The sequence below is a fragment of the Salvelinus fontinalis genome, chromosome 34 (genome assembly GCF_029448725.1).
Source record: "Salvelinus fontinalis isolate EN_2023a chromosome 34, ASM2944872v1, whole genome shotgun sequence".
NCBI classification, from domain to species: Eukaryota; Metazoa; Chordata; class Actinopteri; order Salmoniformes; family Salmonidae; genus Salvelinus; species Salvelinus fontinalis.
The window spans coordinates 18,059,550-18,070,237 of NC_074698.1; the positions used below are offsets into that span (position 1 = coordinate 18,059,550).

General features: G+C 38.9%; 1 protein-coding gene across 10 annotated transcripts in view; it reads left to right on the forward strand.

Moving 5' to 3' along the window:
- The window catches only part of LOC129833381 (nuclear factor 1-like), a 71,755-nt gene that overhangs the window by 58,760 nt on the left and 2,307 nt on the right, over positions 1 to 10,688 (forward strand). Inside the window, exon 1 of one of the 10 annotated variants that reach the window (XM_055897948.1) lies at positions 10,356 to 10,688. This exon is cut by the window's right edge and continues 668 nt beyond it. The exons of the other annotated variants lie outside the window; for them this stretch is intronic. The gene's annotated coding sequence lies outside the window, so the exon portion shown is untranslated. Of the gene's footprint in view, positions 1 to 10,355 lie in introns of those variants that run through there. 10 annotated transcript variants of the gene reach the window in all.

Below are 10,688 nucleotides of genomic sequence, written 5' to 3' on the forward strand. Positions count from 1 at the left end.
ATCCAGGGTCAGGGACACTCAGCTGGTCAGGGGAGGACAGCAGTGAGCCACACCAGGCCCACATCTCTCTAATGAAGAGACAGGCTCTCAGGTTATCCAGACAGACCGTGGCATAATTGGTCTAATGAGATGAGAATGAGGCCTGTGCTGCTCAGGTATCTTTCTACCATGGTTAATGGGTTGTCTGGTTGTCTGACGGAAGACTAAGTTGTTGTTTGTATGGTCAGAAACATTTCAGATTGTTCTATTTGGAAAACACATTTCTGAGACATTTTTATGCGTCATCATTGATCCTAGACAATTGTATTCTGTTGTAAAACGTGTAATACTGCAATGCATCTATTATCAAAATATAGGCCTATTAGCCTAATGTTGTTAATGTATTCAGTTGAATTGTACTTTTTTGAAAATGATTTAGAAATGTCATATAAAAATGCCTTTTGGGCAGTATTTTAGGGTCCTATTCATTTTAAGCAAGGCCATTGTGAAATTATTGCTTAGAACACAGTAACGGAAAGTTGAGGATCGCATTTTTACCACAATGTTTTATAGAGATTGCAATCGATTTCCTTTACTCTGCTATTGACCTATCCGACTGGGCAAAATCTGGTTGAATCAACGTTGTTTCTACGTCCTTTCAATAAAATAATGAATTCAATGTGATGACGTTGAATCAACGTGGAAAACTGATTGGATTTGCAAAAAGTAATCAACGTAAGGGAATTTCGTATTTTTTACACCCTACTTTTACCCTATATTTTTTGTTGGTTTAATAGAGAATTCACCTACTCAACCAAATGTAATTTAAAATTAGACGTTGAACTGATGTCTGTGGCTAATGGGATGGGCCTGCCTGAAGTTTGCGACAACCGCATATCTTATTTGGCCTTGACCTTAGTCAAGTGTCCATTTATAATGTTGGATAATGAGCCTGATATTGCTATTGGAAACACAGATACACTGTTTAATTTCATTGTTTGATTACCTTTATGAATTTGTATTATTCACATGTCGCTAACGCAGGATCACTGATAGGATACCTGTCTCTTCTGTAAATGCTTTTAATGTAGAGTCCCTCCCCGTCGTCAACTCTGCTAATGGCCATCTCTAAAGTAGAAGAGGTGTTCATTGGAGACCTCTCCACACCACTCTCACGGTGTGAGAGAAAAACAAACGTTGTGTTTCAAGTGGATGATTCACCATATGGGTATCCAGCAAGTAATGACAATGACACCACTCGTCTGTTCTCAAAGTTAGAGAATAGGCTGCTGCAAACTTTTTGTGATCACCTCTGCTCTGCGTACAGGGACTCGCACGCCCTATGGAACACATCACCCCCTGACATCGCTGTCCATGTTTTCCTAAATCCAACGAATAAAACCCTTCTGTATCCGATGCACACAAATGGCATACAAGTATGCCTACTAAATGTTTTAAAAGAAAAATGGATGGTTGTCAAATGCGTAAATTAGCAAAGGTTTAATTTACTGTAGTTTACTCAAAGTTGTGTTGCCTGCACTCATTGCCTATTCGTTTTCAAAGAACGTTTCATTGCTGTCTTGGTGTAGGTTTGCACTAAATCAGACAATAAAAAAAACGTCTTAACGGCTTAAAGGCTTATTTGAAACTTTTTCAATTTACACTTTTTGTTGGAGTTAATTGGAAAGGAGTGCTTCGACGAGGTGTGAGTGTTTTGCTCCCTTTCCCCTAGTCTTGGATAATTTGTGTTAAGAAGATTTACAAGAAGTTCAATGCAGATAATGATTATACAAAAGCAAATTTCACATTATGTCGCTGAACAAATTCTTTAAATGTTTATGCTAATGAGGTTTCTCTTCAGATTCGTACAAAATTGTGTGAAAATGGGGTGTAAACCTCATTTACATTTTTATTGAAGTTCTGTTATTCTGTTATTGTTAATATTTTGTCACCATAGATTATGCTCATTTGCACACACTGTACATATACTTTTCTATTGTGTTATTGACTGCATGTTTGTTTATTCCATGTGTAACTCTGTGTTGTTGTTTGTGTCGCACTGCTTTGCTTTATCTTGGCCAGGTCGCAGTTGAAAATGAGAACTTGTTCTCAACTGGCCTACCTGGTTAAATAAAGGTGAAATAAAATAAAATAAATGCTTAACCCATACAAAATTGCGGATTTGAAGATAACAACGAAAAAAAAGGTTTAGATTTTGAAAAGTGATATGAGTATAAATTATATATTTTAGTTAGGCTATAAAGGAGCACATTCTGGGATTTTAAAGGTGTTTGTTGGTTTTTCGATTATTAGCCTTTATCTCTTCAATTTCCCGCTGTATGAAGCAATCAAAATCGAAAACATAAGGACTCTTTTAATTATTTTACAACAAATGATTTCATTACCTCATATCTCCCCAAACCTAAAAGTTTTTCTCTGCCAGTGAATTTGCTGAATATGTTCATATCAACGAAAGTCGCACACTTAGCCTAGACATAGGCCTATGTCATTTATACTTATAAATTTCCTTATCAAAATAAAATCAAATCAAATGTTATTGGTCGCATAGACATATTTAGCAGATGTATTGCAAGTGTAGCGAAATGCTTGTGTTCCTAGCTCCAACAGTGCAGTATTATCTAACAATTCACAATACACACAAATCTAAAAGTAAAATAATGTAATTTAGAAATATCTAAATATTAAGAACAGCAATGTCAGAGTGGTATTAACGAGAATACAGTAGAATACAGTATATACATATGAAATGAGTAAAACAGTATGTAAACATTATTAAAGTGACCAGTAGCATACAGGTGCTGGCGGCGTTCCTTAAAATAAGTGAAATGTACAAGCAACACACTTTGCAACAACTTTCTGGATTTAACTTCGGAATACTTTTCCAAAGTAGGCCTGCTGATGTATGAAGAGAATAGACAAGAAATTGGAAAAACTGACACATAGTCCTGACCTAACTAAAACATCATAGAAACTCCCAATCCATGTAGAAAGCAAAGCCTATATTCTGTCTGAAATAAAACCAGGCATATGTTTCTTTTATGAAAAAAAATGTACACTAATTTATACAGCAGTCTAATTTATCAAATCAAATTAAATCAAATCAAGTTTATTTTATATAGCCCTTCCTACATCAGCTAATATCTCGAAGTGCTGTTCAGAAACCCAGCCTAAAACCCCAAACAGCAAGCAATGCAGGTGTAGAAGCGCGGTGGCTAGGAAAAACTCCCTAGAAAGGCCAAAACCTAGGAAGAAACCTAGAGAGGAACCAGGCTATGAGGGGTGGCCAGTCCTCTTCTGTGGAGATTATAACAGAACATGGCCAAGATGTTCAAATGTCCATAAATGACCAGCATGGTCAAATACTAATAATCACAGTAGTTGTCGAGGGTGTAGCAAGTCAGCACCTCAGGAGTAATTGTCAACCCTGAGTTCAATGTTTTCTGATTTTCCATGTAGACCTTCTTTTAAAATGCCAGTGAAAGAGTTCATCTGCACATGCCAGGTCTCATGTCATCCAGACGCGAAAAGAATCGAGAAATATAAGGCCAAAAGGGTTTCTCCATGGATATAGTTGAACACGTTGAACATTGAACACGTTGAACATTTTCTGTTATGTTAATACAATACGAATTATTTTATTTGTTTAACTGAACACTTTATTTTTGTATAAATTGCATGTTTAACTTGTATGAGGCAACAGGTAGAGTTGCCTATAACACGTTCCATGTGAGTGCAGACTATTCGCCTCTGCTAAAATATTATATTCGCACAACTTGGAACTAAGGTTTTTGAGTAGGTTAAATGGGCTATATTTGGTGTGTATGCTATTGATTAACATGTTTTATGTCATGTTTTTGAATAGGCCTAAATATATAGGCAATTGCTCTCCCATGAAAGGGCACATATCCCAATCAATATTCTCTTGAATTAACAAATCAACACATTTCAACTGGCCTATAAGCACACTGAAGTATTTGCACACTATTCCCAACACTTACAGGGAGAAATATAGTTTACTAATGAGTTTGGCCATTCAATAGATTTTCCATCCGTGAATTAATCACTTTCTATACAGCCTAGGCAAGGCCTAGGCCTATACATATTTATGCAACCAATTGTACTGTAAAATTTAGTAGATTTTAGCCTGCCAGTTTGGATTTTAGCTGCATTTATTTGTAGGTGCTTGGGTTTATTCTGCTATTATTAATTGAAACTGGATTTTACTGACGGTGACAAAGTGGCACAAATGGCTCGCTGGCGGGAGTGCCAACCAGTCTTTCCAGCTCCTTCATTTCCATCGTCCTCTTGGCAGACTCCTATGATGATGTCTTCACTCTTTAAGCATTAATATTGTAAGTGCCGCGCGAGGAAAAAACAGTGGCAGCATGTTTAATTGTCTTGGCCAAAGTCTTAACTTCACTACTTTTAATGAGTTTGAAATGTTTTTCAATAGGCTAGATCATCATATTTTGAAATGTAGTCTACTGTGAATATGTGAAATCACTATTGTGGCATTTGGCCTATATCATACCATGGCCTGTCTGCTTGTTGTAACACAAGGCATCGTGGTGTTGTTAGTTAAGAGTTCACACTGGTCTGTAGGCCTGATGTTTTTCGCGGTCTTTTAGGAACAGTCACGAGCAGCAGGTCTAGGTGGGGTCAAGTCTTCGTTGAATGAGAGCGTCCGCACAGCATGTTTCTGCTCCCTGTCAGTCCAGACATGTTATTGAAAATGATGGAAAATAAATGAAATGAGAGACACAAAGGTAACCATTTGAGACACTGGTTGAAAATAGCGATAAAAATGGCAGGGCTAGCTCAAGCAATTCAGCAGGTAGCCTGAGAGGAGCCATTTAGACGTTCTTTGAGTGAGTAAATAAATGTAGGCCAATCATGTAAATTAACGAAAATGTCTGTATTATAACACATTTAGCTTTTAAAAAATACAATTATTGATATCCATAGACTGTACCTTCTCTCATTGGAGAATATAACATGGTGCCAATGTAGGCTAGCGTGTGTTGCCAATGTGAAGGCAGAAGCCTAGGCCCTAAGGTTTTCAAATGGTTTAAGAAATATAGCTGTGAACAACATAACTGTTAGTGTTTTATTCATATTAAAGGTCTATAGGTTTTATGTTTTTACTCTCACAATGCATGGATGGATTTGTCAGTTGAAACAACAAGTTATTAACATGATTTGCAACAGAGAGCTAATAGAATGTTTTACATACAGTAAAGTGTTCTGGCACCATTTGAATGAATTGTATTCATAAAGAAATGCTAGCTACTTGCTGCAAACCTTGTGCTGCATTTTGACTGTCTCTATATGAGGGATACCAAACGCTCAGTCTGCTGCACAGACTTTATGGATGCTCTAGTTTAGAGCGCCTGGCTAAAATTGTGCTCAGGAGCATTTAAAAAAAATCTTTAAATGGTTCAACTAGTGAGAAATATAGCCTATGTGATTATTGAAAAAACCTGTGAGTTTGCATCATTTACTATCATCCTAAATTAAGATCTAGAATTGTTTTACCATATCTAATTCATGTATATGACGCTACTTTCTATGATGTGGACAGTATGTGTTACTACATTATACAAGCGTATGTAATGGTTTAAATTGTTCCTTTCGGTTCCCTTTTAAACCTCTGAAATCGTCATTTTCTTACATTTAGCTCAACATTAAATTACTTCACCAATCAGTGGGGATAGAGCAGCTTGCTATGGAGCGGGCAAGCTATTTACATGCATTGGAGAGACACGAGATGTGTCGTGTGTGAGATCCAACTGAAATTTTGCAGGTGGGGAGAGAACGAGAGTGGTTGGATGGGGAGGCTTGAGTTGAAGCGCTGGGCATCTTGTTGTTATGACATGCATTATCTGAATTAGGCCCACATAATTATACCTATGGAGGAGCAGCTTCTATGGAGGAACTTTGAATGTCTTTGAACTTCAGAAAGTTGGCTTAACATTGGAACAGCTCACTAGCTAGCTAACAAGCTTGTGTGTGCAGAGCGGCACCAGAATAAAAACGTCTTACCTTTTTAATAAATCTAGACTTTGCTTCTTCGGAGGGGAGGGGCCTACACACACACACACACACACACACACACACACACACACACACACACACACACACACACACACACACACACACACACACACACACACACACACACACACACACACACACACATACACACACACATACACACACACACACTGGCAAAGATTTTCAGCTGGCAGGCAGACACTGGAATACATTTCTGAGTGACAGGTGCTTTGCATATGCGATTTGTTGCAAAATGCCCAGAACATAAAATAACGTTATTAACCGGTTCTGTTTTGGAACAGTATAGATCACTTTCGTTCACAGTTCTGATTCTGTTCCTCAAAACATTTCTTTATTTTCCGGTTTGCGGTTCTAGTCCCTGAACCGGTTCCAACTGCTACGTGCAACCTCATATCCCCCCTCTCGCAAAATTGATTTCAATGTGATAATCAATGAGTGATTGACAAAACAGTGTTGCCTTTCTCTTTATGTTTTGGTGACCCCCGAATCAAAATACAACATTCCAAACTGTAGCTGACTGTGTTCTGCAGGTTGTCCTCTAACCAGTGCTGTGGTTTTTGTGTTGTGGTAGTTTCAACAACAGATTGTACAATATTAGGAGGATATATATACAATTCATATATATCCTCCTAATATTGTACAATATATATACACTACCGTTCAAAAGTTTGGGGTCACTTCGAAATGTTCTTGTTTTTGAAAGAAAAGCTCATTTTTTGTCCATTAAAATAACATCAAATTGATCAGAAATACAGTGTAGACATTGTTCATTTTGTAAATTACTATTGTAGCTGGAAACAGCAGATTTAGGCCAATCATGTAAATTGTAAATAAAAACAGCAGCCTTTTTCTTTGCAACTTTGCCTAGAAGGCCAGCATCCCGGAGTCACCTCTTCACGGTTGACATTGAGACTGGTGTTTTGCGGCTACTATTTAATGAAGATGCCAGTTGAAACTTGTGAGGCGTCTGTTTCTCAAACTAGACACTCTAATGTACTTGTCCTCTTGCTCAGTTGTGCACCGGGGCCTCCCACTCCGCTTTCTGATTAGAGCCAGTTTGCACTGTTCTGTGAAGGGAGTAGTACACAGCATTGTACGAGATCTTCAGTTTCTTGGCAATTTCTCGCATGGAATAGCCTTCATTTCTCAGAACAAGAATAGACTGACGAGTTTCAGAAGAAAGGTCTTTGTTTCTGGCCATTTTGAGCCTGCAATCGGGAGTTGTTGAGAGTAGTCTTCTCTTTTCAGCAGTAGGTATTTGTTTTCCAAACTGAACATTATTCCTGCGATTGTATTTTGAAATGTGCAAAAGGCAAACCTACAGCCGCAACCAGCCATAGAAATATAATCATGGCTGTTCTCATTCAAATCAGGACTGGAAGCCATTGCTAATGTATCCATGAGTTTAACAGTCAAATTGCCAGAGTAAGAGGTTCCGAAACCCTTCTATGTCTATGGCCACAATGCAGCAAGCTGCATATTTGGCACGCATGCTGCACAAACTGCGACCTTCCAGATTGTAGGCATACAGAAAACTGCCAAAATGATGGAAACGCTTGAGTAAATGAGGGATACAAAGTATATGTTTTGGTGTTCGGTGCATTTTCCTGGCATGGTTTAGGTCCACTTGTATAATCTATCCCAAGGCGCATTGAAACTGTTCTGGCAACTCTTGGTGGCCTAACACCCTTTTAAGACACGTTATGTTGGTGTTTCCTTTATTTTGGCAGTTACCTGTATGCGCTTGTGATAACACTTAATACACTGTTATTTTTTTAGAAACTATTGATCCTCTGTGGCTAAATTATGCTCTCTGGTGTATTTTGAATATTGAGAGTAGACCCAGCCCCTGACTTACACACTTGACCAGTCACATTTATTTATTATGCAGTTTATTTGTATTTTTTTTATTCATCAGTTACCCAATCAAGTCAGGGCCCCCCAGTTACCCACGTGGGCACCCTACGTGCTGTGATTTATTTATTTTGATGATATACCATAAATCACCAACACAGATTTACACTGCCTACTCTATTAAGAGGCTGAAAATAGGACTTGCTTATTTTTTATAGAGAGGTGAGGTAGGCTGCAGTTTTCAAAATTCCGCTACTAAAGAGAGAAATGCATTGGGAGCAGTGGCTAGCTGACATAATTGATTATTGAATAACAAAACAAGAGATGGAGATACTGAAGATATGTAGGAAAGAAATATAGCTAATTACTGAGGTTTTATTTGTTATTGTATGTGGGTAGGTAGGAGATCATCATTGAAACAGAGCACTGCTGACAATAAAGGTTGTACACCTTAAAGGACAAGTGCAGTAAAAAAAATAAATAGGTGTTTTCTATATATTTCCACAATATGTGGAATAATACTGTGAAATTGTGAAAATAATGATAATTTGGTGGGATGGAGTTTTGGCCTGCAATGTGACATCACCTGGCGGTAAATTAGTTAATAGACCAATAACAAACCCACTAGGCACAGACGTCAACTCAACGTCTATTCCACGTTGGTTCAACATAATTTCATTCAAATGGAATGGCAACAATGTTGATTCAATCAGTGTGTGCCCAGTGTGAAGACAGTTCCAAACCTCTCTGCCAATAATAACTAGTTTTCAGTTTTCCCCTCCTCACTTAGACCACTCCCAGACAGCCCTAGCAAAATTATTGAATGAGAAATTGCTCTTTGCTAAGATGCAATTTAAAAAAATATATTTTTACCATTTTAATTGAAAACAATCACAGTAATGTACTTTATATAATATTGAGATAAAAACGGCTTCATTGGACCTTGAAAACCACATCACAGTTTTGAATGTGGGATATTTGCATGATTAAATTGTATCTGCTGTAGTGGTTCATAGGATGATTATGGTTTTAACAAAACATTTGCAGTTAGTCTATTTTGCTTAGGTCCCTGTACTGGAAACCACTCCTTTCTTTCATGAAGGCCTAAACCGTTATTGTCTTGATTTCCAGATAGTGTCTCATCTTTTGTTCTCCCTGTATCAATATCCTGCTATTTTTGTGTGTGTGAGTCTTTGTATTTTATGCACGTATGCAGGTACATTTGCTCAGCACTCTCTCTCTGTCTCTCTCTCTCTCTCTCTCGCACACAGACTCACTCGCACACAGACTCACATACAGACTCACACACACTCACCATATAAAGTATGTGTATCTTCAATTGAGATGTTCCTCTTATTTTAATGTCAGTTTTGTCTGTCTTTTGTTAGATGCTCATTGTGTTCTGCAACAATGGGTATTAGAGAAAGCAACAGAAATTGAACAGAAACCCAGGGATATATTGTCCTTTATTGTGCATTGTGACAGTTGATGGGTGTGAGCCAGACCATCTTGAAGCCAACTACTAAATGCTGGTGTGATGCAGTCTTCATCATTCTAAGATTAAGCAGAAATAGTGCATGATACTGCAGCATATTAACTAGAGATTAGATTATATCGGTAGTACAGAGTGAGCGTGCACTAATACAAATGTGTTTTATATCAGCTTTGTTGCAAATGGTGGACCAGAAATAGAGACGTTCTTCCATGTTACGGCAATTACGAACCCTGCAAACCCAACCCAAAGAACAATCAGACATCCACTTATTCAGACCGTTACAGATGCCTCTGCAAACTGTCCAGGAGTTGTAGAAGAAAGAGATGCATCATGGAGGCAAGGCACTCATTATTAGTCACAAACATGGACGAAACAGTCATTGGAGGCTTTTGAGAAATAAAGCTCAATGATTTATCTGCCGACTCTCCTGTTTTTGGACTGGTGTTGATGAGATTGGGCTGAATGTGCCATAGCTACAGTTGTACCGGAACAGTACCCATTTCCAACCATTGTATTTCTCGTTTGCCTATTCGATATGTTGGTGTTCCTCCTTTTACCCTCCGTAATAGACATGCAATGTACTGTATATGCTTTGGTTTTAAAGCACCCAGCGTTACATTGATGCATCTTCTCTGAGGGTGGGAAAAAGGGTGGGTTTGTTTCCCCCTCTTTGTTCCTGTGGTAAATCCAAGACCAGCTGCCGGTTGTGGGGTCTGGTGGGATTTTGGAGCGGTGTGTTTTCTCTTGCCATCCTGTGCCAAGGTGGCGTTACGCAAGCAGAAAGAGAGGGTGGGGGTAGTGAGATGAGGCAATGGCGGCCATACTGGAGATGGAAGCAGACTGAGGGTAGCTAGGATTGGTGTACGAGAAATACATGTCCCCTGAACTTTGCCAATGTGTCAGATAGGAACTTGTCGATTTGGCAAATTGTGCACTGTCGGACAGGACTGCGTACACTCTTTCTCTCTCGCTCTCCCTCTCTCGCTCTCCCTCTCTCGCTCTCCCTCTCTCATTCTCTCTCCGGCTCTCTCCCTCTCTTTGCCACTAACCCCCCCCCCCTCCTTTCTCCTTTCCCTCCCTTTCAGCTCTTGAAGCTAACGCATTGGCTGGGCTACAGGCATCTTGTTGCCAAATAGGTGGGCCCTACTCGTGTTGGCAAAGGCTCAAGCAATGGTTAGGGAAAGAACGCGGAGAGGACGAGAGACGGCGAGAGAGAAACAGAGAGAGAAAGAGAGAGAGTTGGAGAGAAAAGGGGAAAAAAGAA